Here is a 5360-nt window from a genome sequence, read left to right on the forward strand (position 1 = left end):
AAAGATAACATGTAAATCACACACTAAAATAGGTCTCAATATATACCTAGTTTTTGACTTGAATAAATATGAAACTGTTTTTACATTCTCTTCTTTTTATCATAAAAGTCTTAAAAACTTTACAAAAGATTCTACGTAAATCACATTTCAAGTAATTATAATCAATTTTGTTACTTGTCAGAGTAGATTGTTTCAAGGACGCTTTAACTCTATTTACAGCAAAATCGTTATAGCGCCACCAATAGTTCAAAATAGAAACAATTATTCCGTACATCGCAGACGTGAACGTCCTTACAAAACTCCAAGTTTACAAAGCAGTACATCTATAAAAAATAAATAATCCCTCTCTCCATAAAATAAATGCAGTAATATTAAATGACACATCACAATCAGATGGTATTAGTTTGCACTACTTTCTTCAAAGCGGATTCTTTCAACCGCATCACATATTAGCTCAAACTCAAACAGCGCCCTCTAAGTCAAGTGTGGCGTAGAGTTGTCATTTGATAACATGGCGGCATTGTGTTGACATTGTAATTTGGATATGAATTTTGATTTTAAATTGTTAAAAATATTTAATCACTAAATTTACATCAAATATTTACATGGGATAATTCTACATAAATTACAGAATGTACAGGTAAGATTTCATAATTATTTCACACACACAAATGTCATTTTCTGGTGGGTAAATTGTCATCACAGAGTTGTAATTGTTCATAACAATCAGTTACAAGGGACAATTTCACAAATATTGTCAAAATTTTGACAATAAATTTCTGAATTTTATCTCAATTTTGGTTTAATGTTGTCTAAAATACATAGCGACTGCCATATAGGTGCATGGTTATGGAAAATAAATTGTCAAAATTAGAAAAAAATGTGAAATTGTGTCAAAATATGGTGGGTTGATGGTTGTATGTTTACAAGGTTAACACTGTGATGTAGTCATAGCCATAGAATCTCTGTGTAATAAAAATCTTGGTTGTCTTTTCGTCACTGATTTCTATGAAGTAAGGATACACTATGTCAGAGTGTACAACTACAAACTCTCTATTCTCTGTTACCATAACAACTCTATCATTGTCATAATCACAAATATAAATATTATTTCTTTTATCAACACACAGTCCAGCTGCATTAAAGCTGTGATCATATGAAGATATAAACTTTAGATTTGAATCATAAAAATTTATCCCTTTGTTATGTGACATAACAACCTTCTGGTCACTTGTTACAGCCACTGACCGAGGGTGACTAAACTGACCTTTACTCTGAACTTGACCTTTAACCTCTGTAACCTTGTCTCCCATTGTTGTGAACTTAATCAGTCTATGTCCACTGTTGTCAGTAGCTAATACAAAGTTACCCATGACAGTTATACCCCGTAGATCTTCATTTTGACAAATAATTCTGATTATTTTCTTATTTTGATTTGTCACAATAATTTGTTTATTACTGATATCATATATGAAATATTGGTTGTCATGGGATACTGCTATGTCCCATGGTTTGAAGGGTTGTGGAAATTCATCTGTAAATGTAATACAATCAAGACATTGAAATTCTTTGTTTAAAATCTGAATTCGTTGATTCAAACAGTCACAGACCAGTAGTAAATCAGTTGGAGTCATGGCCATACCACAGGGATCGTTGAACTCTGCAGGACCTTCACCACTCCGGCCAATTCTTTTCACTGACCAGTCAGTACCTATGAAGAGGTCAAAGGTTAAATCAAGGTAAGACAACAATACAACTTTCTGAAATTATTCACTTTTTTAGATTAGAAAAATAATTTCAAATATAAAATTGTATCCCCATGGTTACTTGTATGTATGTTGTTAATTGCATATTTACATTATTTGTATTCAAAATTACTTGTTGCTATGGCAACCATTTAAAGTAAAAATATAAATACTTCCATAATGGCCTGTATGTCTACTAAAGAGTTGTACCCTACCTCAATTATTAATAAATTTCAGCATTTCAGTAATTTTATTACATAGAGGTTATAAAATGGGTGCTTCTTGTTGCCATGGAAACGTATTCCCAAGAAATGGTACAAAATTAATTTTTCCCCCGTATTTTTGGATGGGTTTATGTTAGATTAATTTTTTTTTCAAAAATGAATTATAGAAATGACTTATTTTTTTGTTTTATGAAAATCTATAGAACAAATTGTTTCCAAAGACCTATATTTCCATGGTAACATTAAAACCATTTTGTATTGTTGAGTAATTTAAATAATTGTATTAATAATTTTACTAAGCATATACTGTATGGTTATAATTATTATTTACATTTTAATAGATTTACCATTATATGATTTTTTATTGTCAGATTACTCTCAAGTTATTGAAAAAGGTGTTGCCATAGCAACCATAAAATTGCCATATTACATATAATTACAAATACCATTCCTGTCATATGTGGATTTTGTGGAAACGAAAAAAATAAAAATTCAATCATGAACTTTTGTTACGTTGAAAATTGGAAGTCTGTATCCACTTTTAATATGTATTATTTATAATAAAAATTACTTGTTACTATGGCAACAACTGCACATCAAATTTAAAAATTATTTCAACCTGTGTTTACCCTTTATTTCCTTTCTCTGCAATTAATGAGTATCTTTATCTCAATATTTCATGACCTGACTTTAAATGACTACTGAAAAATGGGAGCATTTGTTGCCATGGAAACACTTTCTACAGGAATGGTATAAACTTGTTTTTCTTCTCCCTTTTAGATACACTTTAGGTAAATGGATGTTTTTTCTTTATTGTGTCAATTTGTAATTTGTCTTTTCAGTTACCATGGAAACACTTAAAAGTTTGTTATTCAAATTCCTATTTCCATGGTAACAGGAAAAATTCATTTTGTGTTAATTATTACACTAAATCTTGTTTTTATTGCAAGTTGTGTACATTTAATAGTTTTAGTTTTTACTTCTATATTATTATGTGTTTTAATTTTAGGCATTTACTCTGAAATTATTTGTTACCATAGCAACCATATACTAAATCATCATCATTATCACTGTTGGTGTTATACATGTTAATTATTTTTTTATGCAAATTAGAAAGTTAACATTTAGTTTTTAAAGAGGATGACATTTTATAAATATTATCACTTTATATCTGTGCTGGAAATACAACTTATTTTGTAACCATGGTAACACATTTCTATAAATTATCAATATTTCAGGATGTAATTAAATGTTGCATGAAAATATGACTTTGTAAATTGTATTGCAAAAATACATCTGTAGAATATGTACATTTATCTTTTACCAACCAACCAACCACCCAACCAACCAATCAATCAATCAATCAATCAATCAGTGATTTTTAAAGTACTTGTTTCCCCTACAATATAGAATTCAGAGGAGCTGTACAGTTCAAATGCTCTTGAGAATAAGTATGTGTGTAACTTCTATTTGAAGGTGTTAGCTGGTTTCTGTTGTATTTCTAATGACAGCATGATATTCATACACATGGGGTACAGTATATGAGAATTAATGCCCACCCACCATATGACACTAGCTAGTACTTGGGTGAATGTAGTAATCATTTGATACATGATTTAAGTGTCCTTGGAGTTGGTTTCATGTGAATTAGGTCAGATATATAGGTTGGCAATATTACAGTCCATTTCAGAGATTTGTATATGTGATTAGTAAGAGTTTAAATTTATTTTGTTGTATTTTCACTCCATTTGATCAACTAGTTAGAAGTAGTCACTTTATTTTGGCAAATTGAAGGACTGATGGGAAATATATAAGACTTTCTTTGTTGGTTGCTGTTTCCATAGCAATATTACAATATGAAATTCTGATTCAGAAGTAAAGATTTCATGTCTTCTTCTCTCAAAGAATTATTGTTGTCATCACATCACTACCATGAAATTAATATTTACATAATATTTACTATTACTACTTCAGATTTAAATACAGAATATATTAAATGTTGCCATGGTAAACATAGAAGGGGAGGTATTATGGTTGGTTGTATTATTCAAGCTGGTTTATTGCATCATGAACTACATTATGTATATTAGGGGGGAGGGGGGAGGGGGTGTTTAGGATTCTGTAAGTACCATTAATCACTGTTATTGTGGACATCAAACTTTCTATTGTTCCATTTCCAGACCTTTGAAGTGTTGCAATCATTCTGATTTTTATTTACCAGATATAAGTGGAAACATCAAGGTGGAACTTAATTGGGAGATGAAACGTAACTGTCAACAAGATTGAAAAAGAAACAAATGACGGAAAAGTAAAAACAGAAGATGTGTCCTATGGTTAAAAAAACAACTAAACCAAATCTCTATGTCAAAGTAGTTAAAACTCAAGGCTACAAGTTGAGAAGTCATGGGTTCAAATCCAGATTAGACAGGACCTACACAATCCCAAGGTGAGTATTCTACATACTTGATGGATATAGGGTGTATAACCCAGCCATATTCTACTCACAATCCCAAGGTGAGTATTCTACATACTTGATGGATATAATAGCGTGTATAACTTGACAGCCAATGGTCCGCTCACAAAGCCAAGGTGAGTGTTCTACATACTTGATAGTCAGATAAGGTGTATAACTCAGCCATGGTCCACTCACAAATCCAAGGTGAGTATTCTACATACTTGATGGATATACTACTAGGGTGTATAACTCAGCCATATTCTACTCACAAAGCCAAGGTGAGTGTTCTACATACTTGATGGATATACCTGGTGTATAACTCAGCCATATTCTACTCACAAAGCCAAGGTGAGTGTTCTACATACTTGATGGATATAGGGTGTATTTAAACTCAGCCATATTCTACTCACAAAGCCAAGGTGAGTGTTCTACATACTTGATGGATATAGGGTGTATAACTCAGCCATATTCTACTCACAAAGCCAAGGTGAGTATTCTACATACTTGATGGATATAGGGTGTATAACTCAGCCAATTATTCTACTCACAAAGCCAAGGTGAGTGTTCTACATACTTGATGGATATAGGGTGTATAACTCAGCCATATTCTACTCACAATCCCAAGGTGAGTATTCTACATACTTGATGGATATAGGGTATATAACCCAGCCATATTCTACTCACAAAGCCAAGGTGAGTGTTCTACATACTTGATAGATATAGCGACGTATAACTCAGCCATCTTCTACTCACAATCCCAAGGTGAGTATTCTACATACTTGATGGATATAAGATGTATAACTCAGCCATATTCTACTCACAATCCCAAGGTGAGTATTCTACATACTTGATGGATATAATAGCGTGTATAACTCGACAGCCAATGGTCCGCTCACAAAGCCAAGGTGAGTGTTCTACATACTTGATAGTCAGATA

The 5360-nt window shown here is 31.8% G+C and overlaps 1 long non-coding RNA gene across 1 annotated transcript; it reads left to right on the plus strand.

The window, feature by feature from the left end:
• The first annotated feature begins 554 nt into the window (after positions 1–554).
• On the plus strand, positions 555–4393 carry LOC144440490 (uncharacterized). The gene is made up of 3 exons (XR_013481204.1): positions 555–640; positions 1603–1739; positions 4191–4393. It is a non-coding gene; the product is annotated as an uncharacterized LOC144440490 (long non-coding RNA).
• Positions 4394–5360: the final 967 nt, after the last annotated feature.

This window comes from Glandiceps talaboti, chromosome 9 (genome assembly GCF_964340395.1).
Source record: "Glandiceps talaboti chromosome 9, keGlaTala1.1, whole genome shotgun sequence".
Taxonomy (NCBI): Eukaryota; Metazoa; Hemichordata; class Enteropneusta; family Spengelidae; genus Glandiceps; species Glandiceps talaboti.